At 31.1% G+C, this 17534-nt stretch overlaps 1 protein-coding gene across 2 annotated transcripts in view; it reads right to left on the minus strand.

The window, feature by feature from the left end:
* Positions 1–17534, minus strand: part of Ptp10D (Protein tyrosine phosphatase 10D) — a 71372-nt gene that overhangs the window by 27783 nt on the left and 26055 nt on the right. The gene's annotated exons all lie outside the window — the stretch shown is intronic.

Below are 17534 nucleotides of genomic sequence, written 5' to 3' on the forward strand. Positions count from 1 at the left end.
GTCCGTCAGTCTTTTTGTTCTGCACTTTTGTTTTATTGTATGTATAGTGGGCCGCCGGAGTGCACGGGACATTTGTATTTCAGAATATTTGTCACAAATTTATTGTTGTTTTGGCATTGTCGCCATTATGGAAGATTACGCCTGGATTGCGTTTAGCAGCGATAGGTTTTGAAATTTTATGGATTTATAATGGGCTCGTGAGTTGATGAGAGAATTCGCCATGATTATTTTAGAAGTGGAGCATTTTTTTTTTTTTTTTTTTTTTGGAAGACCGACGATGATTTTCTCATGGAATTTTCAATTGTCTAATATCATTCGTGTTATTAAAATTTTGTTGTCGTTGTAATTTTGATAACAGTTTTGTGATGACGTTAGAAACGATAAAATATTTGAAAATAATCGAGCTGGACCATCTGCAAAACAGAAAAAACAGTATTGCCATAGATAATAATATAAAAATTAAATTTTTACAAGGCAATTTTCATATAAATTAATATCACGTCAAAATGTTGAAAAAATAATTGACTAGAGTAAACATATTTGTCAACTATGTCGTATCGTATAAATATAATTTTCGATTAGATTTTCATATTTCAATCTATGATTTTATGTAGTATATAAGTGGAGATGGATATTGATGAATAATTTTGATTATTTTCTGATTATTTAATGAAGTATCAAGCAAATTAGATGTAGAAAGCAGTATGAATACATGTTTTTTTAAATTGGTTTTTTTTTTTTTTTTTTTTTTTGTAAATAATAATATGTAAGATAAATGATTTCGTAAAGCAATGGAAATAAACGTACACATCTAGAGCGAAGGAAAGTTTCTCAATGATTAAATTAATTTAATTGCAATACAATCAACGCCTGCTATTAAGATTATGAAAGTCACTGGACAATTCGATTATGACAAAATCTACGGAAAATTTATCGATTCGCTTAGAAATACATCAGATATAAGGATCGGAATACAAATCTCATAAGTAAACTACTCGCCACTCATATATTGCATTCTGTTTACAAAAGTAGGAAAACAATAGCGCTCGAGTAAAAAGAAAAAAGATACTTTCTCAAATCGTAAAAACGCAATTAATTATCGGATTGAAAAATACATAGAGACGGCCCTGCAATAATTCAGATTATCTTAATCACTAAGAATCATTATTAAAGCTACGGAATTAATAATATTTATAAAAATCCAGATATATTCAGTGTGTTCGGATGAAAGAATCGGATTCGAATAAATCGAATACATAGAGAAATACTTTGAAAAAATCCAACGAATGCGTTACCTATAAACAAGCTGAGACATTTATTACTTCAGTCATTATTACTCCTTATTAATACGTATTAAAATAAATAAATTTCAGGGCTTTTAAAATTCAGTGCGTCAATTAATGGCCCCGTTAGATAAATGGCTACATTGAGTACTGGAATTTTAATCATCGCAAGCCTACGTTGACATTTTCAGATATTTTCTTGCGCCGACTGTATAAAAGGTAATATATATATATATTAGAAAGAAATTTTTTCTAATCATATTCTTTTTGGTTGCTTTTAAATAATTTTATGCGACCCAAAAATAAGAGTGGACTTGTTTACAATTTCAAAAGTTATAAAACATTCTTGTTTCTTAGATAAGACCATTTAATATTAAAATCAACGTTTAATATTGAAAATTGATATTTTAGTGGAATATTAATAACGCATTCTTGGTTGTTTAGTACATTCGATTATAAAATTTTTACTACTCATTAAATTTGTTTTATAAAACTACTAGGAATACATTATCAAAAAAATACGTATTAAAGACATTTTTTTATATTTATGAAACTCATCTGCTACAACACCTCTTTCATAAATAATTATTATCTTTTTTATTTATCGAAGTCAAATCATTAATTGTCTTTTAGCGCCATTTAGTTGAACAATATAAACATACTGTAAAATAAGTATCTCCAAGCACATGGTCTGATAAATAATATTTCCAATATGTAACACGCATAAGTAAATTTTTTATATTTTTTAAATTATAATTTCATTAAAAATTTGAATTGAAACGATATCAATGGAATAACTAGTGTTGTAGAGGAAAATAATCGTAATATAATCGGATATGCCGATTATCCCGTTAAATAGTCCTGATCGTTATATTTAACATTTGTATTGGCAATAATCCACGTTGTAAAGGGAAAAAAATTGACAATTATTCATCTCTGTCTGCATAAAATACATTATCCTCTTTTCATCCTTTCTATTTTCCCTAATTCTTCATTTTTTACATCTTCTTTGATGTACTACACAACTATATATCTTGACGACTTCTGCTTCCACTACATATACTACGCCCTTCCGTCTTTACACGGTCGCCCTTTCAGTGCTATAAATAGTCTTCTCTCTTTCGCCAGCTCTTTAGACTTAGTTTTGTTTATTCTACTACGATTTTTCCATCATCTTCCTCATTTTATATGCTTTCTTCGTTATACTTCCTCAGCTGCAAGTTTCTACTTTACATGAAGTGATATGAAACCGGGGCTTCTGATCTTTCGGTTTGCCCATCTCTCTTCATTCAGAAAGTCGACTCTTGCTGCACCTCTTTTCTCTTATTTTCTGGATACGCACCCACGCAAGTGTCTCGTCTTTTGATGAAATTTGTTCCAACTACGCCCCGGGCTTCATCAATGAAAAAGCTTTTTTTCTGCAAATCTATTGTTGCATAATATGGCTTTCGCCTACTCTCCAATGCAACGCTTTAAATAAATTATTTATTCGAGATTAAAAGTGCTCAAATCAAATATTCATTATCATTTCGATTTAAATAATCGACGAAACGCAATTGTTAATAAACGTATTCTATAAATTGCCTAATACAATCTTATGCACGCGCAAAGTAAATAAATTGATAAATATTACATTGTACATGATTAATTAAAAGATGAAAATTCTATTCGTTTGAACAGAATTTTTGGCAATATACATCAAATATGATTTACATTAAAAATAACAACAAAATTTTAAATAGTAAAAAATACAATAGCATTAAAAGCAACTAATACGATTTGCAAAAATTATTATCCAATAATTAAATTCTACGCAACTTACCAATACATTCGCCTAATTTTAATAATGTTTTATAACTTTAGTATTACAATTTTTATTACATAGTATGATTACTATTTTAATTTACATTCATTAGTAGTTTAGTTTAATAAACAACATACTGATTCTCTTATTAATTCAATGAACATAATGGAATTCAAAGAAAAAAGAATTTGTAACTCAATTGTATTTAAATTATGACGAAATATATTTTAAGATATGCCGTATAAATATAGTATATTTTTTATTACAAATTTGGTAAATTAAAATTTTCATCAAAGATTTCATACTTAATTAAACGATACAGACAAGACAATTTGAAGTTCTCATTTATTCATTTTTAATTTTATTCTAACGTATACTTTCAATTAGGATATACCTCTTGAGAACATTGCTTGATATAAATTTTAATACATAATACGTACAATATTATATGTTTATTTACAAAAATTGTAAAAATGAATGAACAAACAGTAATTAGCTTAATACATTTGCAGTTTTCACGTTTTAAGTACTGTGAGAAAAGAACTTTTTGCCTTGTTTATAATTCACATCTATAACGTAAACATTCGTATGTAATTTTTTTTTTTTTTTTTTTGAACGCGCAGATTGTATAATCAAGGTGAGTAAGTTGTGTTTTCTACAATTTTTTCGTTTGGTTGAATTTTGAAAAACTAAATGTCTTTAGATCGAAGAATTCACGTGTAACTTTTCTCCGATTTATAAAAATAAAGACACGTTAAAGAAAAATTTTTATTTTATAAAAAAATATGAACGTATTCGACTTTATGAAATTAAATAGATTATAATTGATAAAATTATAAGTAAATTAGCAAATTACCTACTCGAAACAATTTTTTTTTTTAATCATTCATACGTTTCAAAATATCCTTTTCTCCGTAATGCCTGCATCTTGCGAAATAATTATTTCTAATTTCGTTAGTGTCAAATAAATGCCATGCTACAATTGTTTCCTAATATACGGTTCGCCATAAAATATAATATTATAAAATATTTATGAAAAAATGATACGTAAAATAGTATTCGATATTGCCGTAACATATCACAAGCCGTCACATGAAAATATACACGTCAAGACCGCATGATTATGCAATTTTAAAGGCTGAATAAAAATACGTCTGTTTAAAATATGAATTAATAAACAATCGCAAAACGTATTTCATGATCAATCAAACATTCATGTTCTTCGTGCTTTTATTATCATAATATCGTATTCCACGCCTTCATATTCTACGAGGGACTGTGACCAAAAAAAGTATATTAATATTTTACCCTCTGCAGTAGAAACACATATGAGATAATATTTGTTTTTACAAATAAAGAAAAGTTCGTGTTAACTGAAACATATATATATATATATATATATATATATATATATATATATATATTTCAGCTAACACGAACTTTTCTTTATATATATATATATATATATAGAGAGAGAGAGAGAGAGAGAGAGAGACATAAAATAAACTGTAGGAGAAATTTTATTTTACGTAAATATAAAAAAAATTCAGGTGATTAAAGGAAATATTGATAAGTCAAATTATGTTTTCACAAAATTACAAAAGCTTTTCAATCGAATGACTTATTAGGGATAAATAAATTCCATTCCAAGTAACTATTATACCGAAGAGGAAAAAAAACGACTATCTATTTACTTTTCCACTTGACATTTATCGAACAAATAAACAAACAAACAAACAAACAAACAAAAAGTAAAGAAAAGAATGAAAAAAATCAAAATCAAATTTATCCTAGCAATCGGAACATATTTTTCCAATTCCATTCGAGCACATTATTACTATCGGCCTATAAATTCATATTAATTTTCTCCCATGACTTTGTATGGTACATACTATTTTATTATAAATCGATCGAAGTTCATACGTAGCAAGATAGAGATAGAGAAACACTCGTGCCAATGAAAATGTCCGCAGAAAATGTCGTTTCCGGAGTATCCGGACCTGACGCCGTTTTCTGCACATATTGATCGATCCCTCTTCTCTCCAGAGGCGCCCTTCCTCTCAAACCTCACGTCTCGACGCCGCTCTGCGTTTTCCTCTCCCAGTGTCTACGACCGCGTCAAAAACCCTCCTCGCTACATCACTTTTGCTTTCGTGAGACGCGCCTCCTACCTTTCCACAACATATATTGTATACAGTGACATAAGCAAATGGAAGCTGAAGCGACAAAGTACGGGTAGGAGCATTTTTTATTTATTGTTGGACAATGTAAGGATAGATTTATAAGTCGTGCCAATATGAGACAACGTGAGAAAATAAAATGTCTCGAGATTTTTCATGTTTTTCAAGCCATTCACTCCCCGCAATGCTACTGCTCTTACGAATTAAAATACGAGCACCCCTAATCATTTGTCACTAAAGTACTTAGTAGCTATAAATGTCATAAATTTCAAATTAAACCGAAACTTGGCTTTAGAATACAAATAAAATATCTTATAAAATATTGTGGAGTGCAGTAATATTATATTACAAAGCATCGAGGAATAAGTGTAAAGTACGTGAAAAGCAATAAACAAATTCAAAGCGAATTAGCTATAATATTGAATACGGCATAGGCAACGGAAATTCAATAAAATAATTTAATTCTAGCAAAATTTACATTATAGTAATGTTGCACGAAATTATTACATTAAATTAACTTACAGCAAAATCTCGGAAAGTATGGTTCAATGCGAAAAATGAAAATCAAAAAACGTGATCCGTTATATTGTCGAACAAATTATAAAATTTATGTTTGATAATGATAAATTACTCATTCGAATATTTAGAATAGAAATATGTAGCTTGTATGTATATTAGGAGGATCGAGTCATTGAGATCGATTCGTAATTTCATGAAAGATTAATAGATTTAGTGAGATTTTACACAAGACACCAGCATCTTGGTATAAGTAAATGGTATTTACTTCCAGTCTCCACCGAAGTCATACCGAACGCTCAATATCCTTTCTTATTCGAGCGTTAATTAAAAGGATTTTCTTCATTCTCTTTTCCTGCTACTTCGCTTTTTCAATTACTGTAATCATTAATTCGCAAGTCTACCGATATCAGAGATTGAAATTAAGTTTTATGCTTTTTTAAATTACTAATTGGTAGGGAAAAGCATTATTTCACAGTAACGATTGAGCCTCCATATATTTAAATAAGCATTCGCCTGTAATTCAACTCATGTAAAATTAGACGGCACATTTATTTATTACTTATTCGATAAATTAAATATTAAAAATAAATATAACTTTGCAAAAAAAAAAAAACACACACACACACGCACATAAATGATAAATACATGATATATAACTACAAGTGCAATTAAACTAATTGCAAGCTAAAATGATTATTTATTGAAACAAAAATATACTACATAAATTAATAATTAATGGCACAATTTTCGGTCAATTATTGAAAAATAAATATGAAATATAATTCAATTCATAGAATAGCATTTTCCATCAGTCTACCATCATGATTTTCTACCCAGCGTCAAAATAATCAAAATAAAATATATTTATTATATAAATTTAAATAAATTAAAAATCCGAGAAAACGCGTAACCAATTACACAAATAAAAAACAGTAATATGTATTCCCCACCTTCCAATAGATCAATTTTTCTTAAAGACCACGAATTCCCAAACATTTAGTAAAATGCTTTATTTGCTATTTATAAAATTTCAACGAATACAACCACCACATAACGCTTAGATTAACTGTTTCAAATTCAGTTTTATAATACGGTTATATCTACATATTTTACTGATTAGTGAATTTTACAAAAAAGAAAGTATAATAAACTCTTAATTTCATCATAGTTCAAATAAGAAAATATTTGCTCACATTGTATATAACTATGAGATTATTCATTTTGCTTGGAGGATCTATTATTTTTCTGTACAATTATAAAACAATGCTCTACACTTTTTTGTTCAATCTGAAAGACAGGAATGCTTCGCAGCATTGCAATTTCAAACATTTTGCTCAAATTACCATCGAACCGCCAAGCATTCTATAACTATTGAAATATTTGCAAGAAGAAAGTTTTAATGAATCTTAATCATAGTTATCCCTTGGCTTTCTTTAACTATTGTCACCAACTATTGTACACATCCCCCCCCCCCTTGGATCTTGTATAACAGATAAGATGCTATCGTCCAATTATGTATATCATCGTATATAATAAAGGATAATGTCTGCAGATTTAGCTCTAAAATCTTAAACGCCAGTAGTCTTTTATCGATCATAAAATTCCAGATATATAAACTAAGATAGTGGCACCGAATATAAAACATTAAAATTATTATTCTATAACATTATTAGCAATAATATCAAATTATTTCAATTAATTAATTAATTAATTAATTAGGCATGTTAAGAAATTCTTGCTTTTAACTATAAATAATGTTACTTTAAAATTATTATCGAAAAAAAGTTACAATAAACCGTATGAATATAAAGTTTTTATTATACAATTTTGTTTTTTAAATATAGTATATTTAAACAGTATTTCGAATATAAAGAGACAATAAGTAATTACTTTCTAATAACTTATTACTTTGTTTAGTTGTAACAGTTATTGGGGAATAATTTAGATATATTTTGTGTGGAAAAAATTCTAATAAAGTATTTAGCATGACAAATCAAAAAATCATGGAAAAGCTAGCAAAAAAGGAAAAAAATAATTATAAAATGTAGTAGAATATTAAAAAATTAATTATAAAATATAAAATACAATTGGGTATGAATATTTGTAGATGAAACAAAAAAGGGGAATAAATATAAACGTGGGAAGTGTTAAGGTTGTGGGACAATTACCGGAAATACAGAAAAAGATTGGCAATGGAAAAAGAGAGAATAAGTTGGTTGGATCCGAGCCAGATAATGTCTAAATTGTGAATGAACCCTATGAGATTATAAATTATGCTGCTAACGTGAAATGGACACAGTATGGTGAGTTCAATGTAGATAAAAATTTAAAAAGTCATATTGCTAGCGAGCAACAAAACAAAAACAAACAAACAAACAAACATACAAGAACCATAATATAGTAGTAATTTCTAATTAAATTAAATGAAAATTTTATTATTACAAAATTAAAGAAAAACGCGCGCACGCACGCACACACACACACACACACACACACACACACACACACAGAGAGACACGGAGAGATAGAGATAGAGAGAGATAGAGAGAGATAGAGAGAGATAGAGAGAGATAGAGAGAGATAGAGAGAGAGAGAGAGAGAGAGAGAGAGAGAGAGGCACATGCAGACATACACGGATCAAGAGAAGCAATCAGAGTAAAAGAGAGAAAAATCTGTGTGTAATTTTCATAACAATTAGATAAGAAATATAAGATTTCTAAACTAATTACCGAATGTTAAAAAGTCATGCTAATGAGCAAATATAATGTTTATGAGCATTCGAAAATATAAAAAAATTATCACCAAATGAACAAATTATTTATAAATAAAGTAACGTACAATGTAAGCATACAATCTGTACGAAATAACAGTGCTTTAAAGAAAGACAAAATTTCACGAATTGAAAAAAAAATTGCTTTAACACTAAAATTCTCATTACCGAATACATATTGGTACACAAATGGGTTTAATAATGTCTTAGAAAAGCCATTCGATGTAAGTGACGCATGCTAATGAGGTGACACCTGCTTGCGTGGCTACGCGTACACAACTTAATGTCTCGAGTACTTTTCCCTTCGCAACCTCATATAAAAATAAACATCCAAGCTTTTTGTCGCGAGTGTGACAAGTGCTCGATCACGAGCTTTTCTCTCCCGCCGACTCCTAGGCACGCACGCACTCGGATGTGCGAGCAAACGCGCGCGCGCAGGCACGTTATCCAAGACAAAGACTGACGAAAGAGGAATGAGAGGGACGATCATAAGACCGGGAAAACGTTCATGTTCGACAATCTTATACGAGGCGGCGGCGGAAGGCGGACGTCATGTGAATTCCCAAAAGGCCGAACGACGTCAAGCGTAACGTTTTATTCCTCATTTTTATTTTTCTCTTTTCATATATATTATTTTACTGCTACCAAATAGTAAAACTCTCCCAAGTACTTTGATACCGTCATTCCCTCCCCACCCGCCCCCGCCCCCTCCAGCTAGGCCGCCGTCCATTTTCTCATTTGCGCGCAGCTCACTCCCGCGCTCGCCGGCATTTTCTTCGCGTGCTACCTCGTTTGCCTTTTACGAAGCTTAGTAGCGTGCATCCGGAGCCACTATAGAGTGGAAAGGAGAGAAGGAGAGGGTCAGAAAATGAAGTTTACGAGGCTGCCGACGATGCCGGTAATGCGGTGCATATCGCGCGGAATTAGTTTTCTTTGTAATTTGCGTGCTGACAACGTTTAGAAAATTTCTACCCGACTCCTTCCTTCCTCATCGTTCAGCTTATCATTCTGCTTTTGTCGTAAAATAGCCTTTTGTCTTTCGAGTGCTCGAACAATATTCGCTAATTGCTCGAAAGTTAACGTGAAATTTATTTTCATTGTGAAAATTTATAAATACAATTGCTTTATTTAAGAGCGGTGCAGTAATTTACGCGTACTTCAACGTTCCGTTACCGACTAATCACTTTATTTTAACATTTCACAAAATTCTATGATCTATTTCCAATAATCCGAAGATAAATGTTACTTTATGCTTAAATTATCTTACATTTTACGCACATATAACTTGTAAGAAATCGCTTTAACTAAGTCCTTAAATTTCCCCGATTAATCCGATAACGTCAATAGACAATGAAAAAAAGGAGCATTCATAATAATAATAATAATAATAATAATAATAATAATAATAATAATAATAATAATAACAACAACAACAACAACAACAACAATAATAATAATAATAATAATAAAGAACGTTAAAATGAGCAGTAGAAATGAAAATTTTCTCAAGGAAGATACAACTCCATTGGCTAATGTGCGGCAATACGATATTTCTGTTTAATGGATCTTATCGATAAGTTATCACTCGTTACTCTTCATTTCCTCAAGTATATACATTTCAGTTATGAATCCTAAATATCTTCGTCGGTAGAGTGACCGAGTTTTACTCACTCTTAATAAAACCCGTTGTCCAGCAAATACACAATCATCATTTGATTGCTATTGTTAAGCCTCATAATTGATATTAAAGCATAACTAAGATAGGGTTGGAATGTTCTTTTAATAGATTTATGAAGTATCGTCTATTAGTAAATACATCGATCATCCTTGTTAAGCTCGTTAACGAGAATCTAAATCCCTTTTCCGCCCTTCGAACTTGAACACGCGTGGAAGCCAATAATCGGCCTTTTAAATTTTCGAAAACGATTAGAATCTATAAGCGATTAGAAATCATTTAATGAATCTTTGAAAGCTATTCAATAACGTTCTGTTGCATTTAATAAGTAAAAGTTTTCTTGTAGTAACTAATCCATTAGTCTTGTCTTCCATTGCTTTTCGAAGCATAAAAGGGCATTAAAGAAAAAAAAAATTTATAAACTTATTATATCAATATTTTTGGTCTTAGATATTATGCTTCAAAAACCGAACTAATCATTATCATGGCATATATACAAAATAATTTCATATTAATTATAATTAAATGAACGGTGTTTATCAAATAATGTCTAGTACATTTTCAAATTTCAAACAATATCATTTGTAATAATATAAAATTAAAAAATCGTTTGTTTTATATTAATAATTGATACCTAACAAACTTAAGAATTAAAATTAAATAATTGAATGTGGCAATTTATATTTAAAACAATAAATTTTCAATCGCGCGCAATTATCCTATTATCCACAAATCTAAGTGTTATTTGTAATAATGTAATTTATAAATTACATACAAATTCAAAGAAAATAATTTGCAGTTAAATTCAACATTTTCATATTCTTTATATATATATATATATATATATATCACCTTCGCAACTTATATAAGGTTTTGTTGAAAAATTAAATAATTTTCGCAGAATTGGTTTTGTTCATTTTATCAATCCGTACATCACTATACAATTTTCTATCAATATTTGCAAAATTTATTGTAAAACATCAACAAATTGAAAATTAAATCCCTAGAGAGAAAAAAACCATATCATCGATTCATTATTGATAACAAAATATAAATAAAAATTGCAAAATACTCATTAAAAAGGGCTAAATATACTAACTAAAAATATCACTGTAATGTTGGCGTTGATTGTGATTTAAATAACTTATTCATTAATTATAAATAAGATCATACACATGTTACCTTTCTCTTTGTAAGAAAGGTGTAGAAATTAAAATTTTATTAAGAAATGTCTTTATTATTACAAAGAGATTTGGAAAAATCGCTATAATAGTATACTTAGTAAAATTATAAGGATTATGATATGTAATTATGGAATTATAAAATTTGTCTCTGACTTTCTCAGTATAATAGCTAGACAAAAGATAGTCTTGGAATTAGAAGAAATATTGTCTCTTTATTTACCGACATGTTTATTAATCTAATCTAAATTAAATTTGTTTAAACTGCTCAGTACTAATACTAATATTACATAAAAAAAAATATCAACAATTATTCTAAAAAATACTAATTCTTATAATTATTATATTATAATTTTCATATTTCTAAATGATTTGTACTTTAGAATAATTAGTTTTTGATGTATCAAAGTGAACATTCTAACTTATCAAATTTCCTTTAGTCTTTATAACTTTCTCTCTTTTCCAGTTCTATGTTTCAATTACGCTGGTGAACGAACGCATAATATGCAAATGCAGAAAAATGGACAGAGAAAGAGAAAGGGCTCATAAATCATCCAATAAAATTATGAGAAAGTTCTCGCGGTTACTGCATTTAATTCTTTCATTATTTTTGCCAAGGCACCACACACAATTAAAAAGGATGGATTTTTTTTTTGTTTTGAAACTACTAAGAAGATTCCAGATGGCGTTCGAAGTCGATTTTCATTCCTATAGATATATTCGTAATTCACAATCTTGAAATTAAATTCTTATAATTTATTACCTCAGTTTATTTTATTAACCTCAGATTGCAAATTACACGATGAGTACACTAGAATCGATTCAGTTGCTAAAGTAAAATCTTATGTATATCTCTTATAGTTTGAAAAGAAAACATAAGCGAGGACATGAGCTATGCTATCATTTAAATTTACTTTTGATTCTGAAAGGAATATTAAATAATAAAATTTTTCATTAATAATAAATGAAAACTACATTAAAATACTTTTTCTACCATAAAATCTCTAAGTATAATCTTAAGTCAGTAATTTTAATGTCATATTTTAAACAATAGGTTATTTGAAATTTAGAAAAAATATTTTCAATAAAAGTACGATCCTAAAAATATTATTCTAGTGTTTGTAATTAATATAAAGAATATTTGGTAAAATGTATTCTTTTATGCCTAAGCTTATTCTATCGTTTTGCATAATACTTGTCATTTATGCAGTCACGACAAATTATAAAATAAAATGTCTTCTTACTTCTCTGCAAGTCATTGCGCTGTATATTCCACTATGCCTTGCACTAAATAATACAGAACAGACTCGCTACTGACGAAAACTAATCTGGATTTAATGAAATTGAGAATGAAATTGAGGTAATATTATGACCCACGGAACAATGTTCCAAAAATTTCGACCTTTATACAATTTAATGATTATCCATAATAATAACATAATTTTAATGTTATACAAGATTAGTGTGCAATACTTTTAACTTTCATGAACATTTGTAACTTTACATTGCATATTTTTTACAGTCATTCAAAAGTGACAGTACACAAGACACAATTACGAAAAAGTACCAATATTGTGTGAATGTTGCTGAAAATGGTCGAATTCATTTACAATACATACAATGCCAATATTTCACTACTCTAATAATAATACTTTCACTATGAATTTGACCTTTGTATAAAAAAATTTAATTTTCTCATGTTTGTTTGTCATGTCCCATTGTTCAAATACAAAAAAATGTTTAGCTACCGATATATATATATATATATATATATATATATATATATATATATATTTCTATTTTGTATAATTCTGATATAATTAAGTGTTCGCCATAAACAAATATTTTAATAATTTAAACAAAGCTTTTGTCAGCTTAAAAGGCTGCAAAATACAGTATAATAAAATTGTATTTATATGTAATATATTTATTTATATAATAGTAAAACGTAGTATGCTGAATCGTGCTAAGCATAAATAATATTGATAGGTAAAAGATATATAAGTGAAAAAAATTAAAAACAATAAGCAAAAAAAAAAAAAATCCAATCACAAATAGTATATATAAAATGTTATATTTTTAAAATATAAAATTTTATATGTTGCAAAGAAGCCGATTTGGCTTAATTGAAATGAAAGGAAACATCCGGTACACCTTTTATGACCTTACCTATTTTTAAAATTTTTCCAAACGATATTAGAGGTACGAATAGACCATCATAAAGCAAATAATAAATATCAAAAGAAAAATCATAAAGATCTTGTAAAATTGGCATTTAGGGTTGAAAAAAAAACAACAACACTTGTGAGGTATTCAATTGAATATATAAAATTTGGAATGTTGAATAAAAAAATTATTTAAGCCTAAACATATTAATGTAAATGTCGTTTGAAATTCAATTTAATGTAAAATAAGCTTAAGTGCGATTTATGGAAATAATAGTTGATCCAAATTGCGATGTGTTTACTTAACTGAGGAAGAAAGAAGAGAGTGAGGAGGTAGAAAAAAAATGACTAATATCATATTTGTAAATAAGATCAATTAGAAACATGACAGTAGATCGAGGGAATTTACAATCGTCGGTAATCGATTCACAAAAAAAAAAAAAATAAATAAATAAATAAAAATAAAATGCCGATAAAAAGAAAAATGAAAGAAAAAAGAATAATGTAGGAAAAAGTATATAAACAATGTAAAAGTTGTGTATATATTGGCATATACGATTGACCGATCACTAAACAGTCACGAGAGAGTCGCGAAGCGTGAAAATACAAGGCCAATAATTGCACAAATCTACGATAAATGACTGCGCGACGCTCTTTCACTCGTACATTTTCAGCTCGTCGGAGCGTCAACCGTGTTGACATCGTCTTACCAACCGCGATGAAAAAATCTTTTTTTCCTAGATCAGCAGTTGCCGATCGCAAAAGAGCTGTCGGCCACGAATGAGCTCAGCACACAAATTGAACAAACAAGGGCAACGAAAGTCCGAACGAAGGTCCATTAGACACCCGAGGACCAAGGCGTTACGGGCGCGAGCACGGACAATTGATTGAATTTCCAACTTAAAATGGAATTTCGGTATCGGTCGTGAATTCGACATTACGTCGACATTAATTGAGAATCATTGGATCGCGTGTCGATGAGGGAGGCTCGAGTTACCTTTAACTTTACCCCGGTAATGTAATATGGAATGACGCGGTGGTAGAGCGGACGAGCTGTAATTTACGAAATCGAGAGTTGGCTGGCAAAGCGCTCGACGTTCACGTAAGCGGGATATGTGCGTGTGCGCGGGCCTGTATTACGCGCAGAAGATGCGCACATGTGAATGCGCGTAAACGGGTCCGTTCGTTGGTGCAAAAACGTTCGCGCGTACGTACGCGTATGCAGATGAGTGCAGCGAAGATTTTGTAAGGTGAAAGCAGCCGAGGAGCATTGTGTGCAAATTGTACGCCAGATTAATGATGTTTTAACGTTCTTTTATCCGTATTGTAGGCTGTATTGTATTACACATGCCGAGGCGAGAAAAGACTGATGTATGGGGGAGGGGAGGGGAGGGTGGGAGGGGCTGGCTGGCTTCGGTGGGGGGCTGGGATAAGTCGATCGGTGAGAGTCTGGGATACGTCGAGCGAGTAAACGCTGTCGCAGTTGTAAGTTGTAAGAGCCACTACGATTGCGCGGCCGAGTAAATTACTTGGAATTTTTTCTTCCTTAGCTTGCAAATCGCATTTTGATTTTTGATCGATGATTAGCGTATAAAGGCTAAACGCACTCCCAATGGCTGACAATTTCAAAATAATACGCTTAAAATGCTTTGCACATGCGTGGAGCGCGAATGAAAAGGATTTTACTTACGGATCCACAAACCTCTGCTTTTTCCCTGGATATTTTTGGTTTTGCGATACGATTATTCGCAACATTATAACGATACTCCTTCAACAATATAATTATCATTTGTTTGCTAATTATTATAATAATTATTTTCGAAGCGAACTTTTTCATCTTCGTGTAGTTACCGTGGTGTCAGTAAATTTAATATTATCGTGAATAATTTGCTCCAGTAAGAATATGAATTAATTAGTTGGCGACTGAAGAGACACGAAAGAATACGCGATAGGCACTTACAGACAGAGTTAAAAGATTTTTAACGAACAAATATCGATTAAACATTACAAGCATTATCGATAAAAAAAAAGAAAAAAAAAGAACGACTATTTAATCCCATTAAATATATTAAAATGTGATGAAAACTACCGAGAAAGCCATACGATAATAAAATTAATTAGTTTGAAACGATGAAAAAGAAAGTATTTCCCACGAATTGTTTTCACAACTTACGGCTATAAGCTATTTAAAATGACAAGTGCTTTGCCGAATCAGCCGACTGCTCCCACGATCGTCGGGCGCAAAAAGTAAACGAATAAAGTACACTTTAGCGTAAATAATTGTGTTATTAAATTATAATAGTCGAGGTACTTTATACTTTAATTCCACTGATTGGTTAATCGAAAATTCTTGACAATATTATTATTCGACTGTCGGGGCTATCACACTCTCGCTAACGAATTGAACGAAAAATTGCAAAGGGGCTAATACGGGCATAATGGCTAAGAGGATTAATGCGAAAAATTCTTATAAAGACTGAAATTATTCCAATTTTATGAAATATTTGCGAGGAAGGCTTTCGCATAAGTTAATGAATAAGGGAGTCAAGCGGTTAGAGAATTACAAGGATCGCGAGGATAAAAACGTGTGGCTGCGCATAAGAGCGAGAAGAACGAAAATGCCGTCGTGAGAATGTAAGGTAAACAAATGCAAGGTTTAGCAATGCCGTTGCATATCGACATTCCGCTGCTCGTTCCTCGACAAATATCCTTATAATCATCCAGCATCGGCAGCAGCAGAAGCGAAGGAAAGAGTCTGCGAAGCTCCGTCGGCATCGGCTCGGCCACGTCGTCGTGGCGCGCAGCTTTGCAAAATCCGCGCGCGACTTGAGTAATCGCCGGGCGCGCGAACGTTAAATTTCGCAAGCCGCGCGTTATATAGGTTCGCCTATTTTTTTCAATGAGCTGCGCGCGAAAGGCAGTCGCGGCTGCATTCCTTGCCATGGGAGACGAGGGAAACGGCCCGACGCGCGACACAATAATAATAATTTAACGGTGCGCGCCTGGCGAAGGCCGAGTGCCCTAGCGCACATAATCGCAGATCGAAGCGCTTCTTCTCGAGCGCATACCCTCGTCGTTACTTTAGCTTCCTCGTTGCTCCCCCTCACCCACCCACTCGCCTCGCTCGCCTCTCTCTCTCTCTCTCTCTCTCTCTCTCCCTCGCTCGACGCAAACACAATCATGTGGAATACGTGGAGTTGACTAGTTGCTGCTCACCTTTTTGCATTCTTTGGCTTTCTATGCTCTCTCTCTCTCTCACTGGTTAAACTGGTCTTTTTCTTTGCTTTTTTTTTTTTAGGATCATTCATTTTTCGCTGAATGGACTCTTACTCGTGGTGTCCACTTTTTCCTTTCATCTTGTTGGCGTTTACATTTATTTATGCCCGTTTACGATTACGATTGCCGGGCCACGCGAGTGTCATTGATTCTTTAATAGACTTTGAAATTGCATTTCTCACCGGAGCCACGATACTTCCATTCACAAAGAAAGCACGTTTTTAACGATTTATGAGCTACAGTAGTATTGCTTCGTTCGACAGCTCCTGTTTAAGTTCATTCTCCACTTCAATTATTAATCTTATGAAATTAAATTTCATCTTACATTTTTTCACTCATCCATCATTTTAAGCGACGAGCTCGTCAAACAAATTCTTTCGTTAATTTTTTCAAATGATTCATACTTCTTTAAAGGCAGGCCAACTTTTTCTTTAAACCAGCCGATAAGTTTATAATGGCTTGGGTCTTCGTGGTCCAATGGTTTATTCTCAACAAATTTTCGCCTTATATGACAATTTCCGAATTAAAAATAATAGCTAAATATGGCGCGACTTTGCTTACGTAACGATTACGTATTTGAAAAAATTATTCCCAATAACTAAGTTAGTTAGAGAACAAGTTCGTAGAAACGTTATTTTAGCACTATTGCAATGAAATGCCTTCGATACATAATATACATAC

The sequence above is a fragment of the Ceratosolen solmsi genome, unplaced genomic scaffold (genome assembly GCF_000503995.2).
Source record: "Ceratosolen solmsi marchali unplaced genomic scaffold, CerSol_1.0 scaffold61, whole genome shotgun sequence".
Lineage (NCBI taxonomy): Eukaryota > Metazoa > Arthropoda > Insecta > Hymenoptera > Agaonidae > Ceratosolen > Ceratosolen solmsi.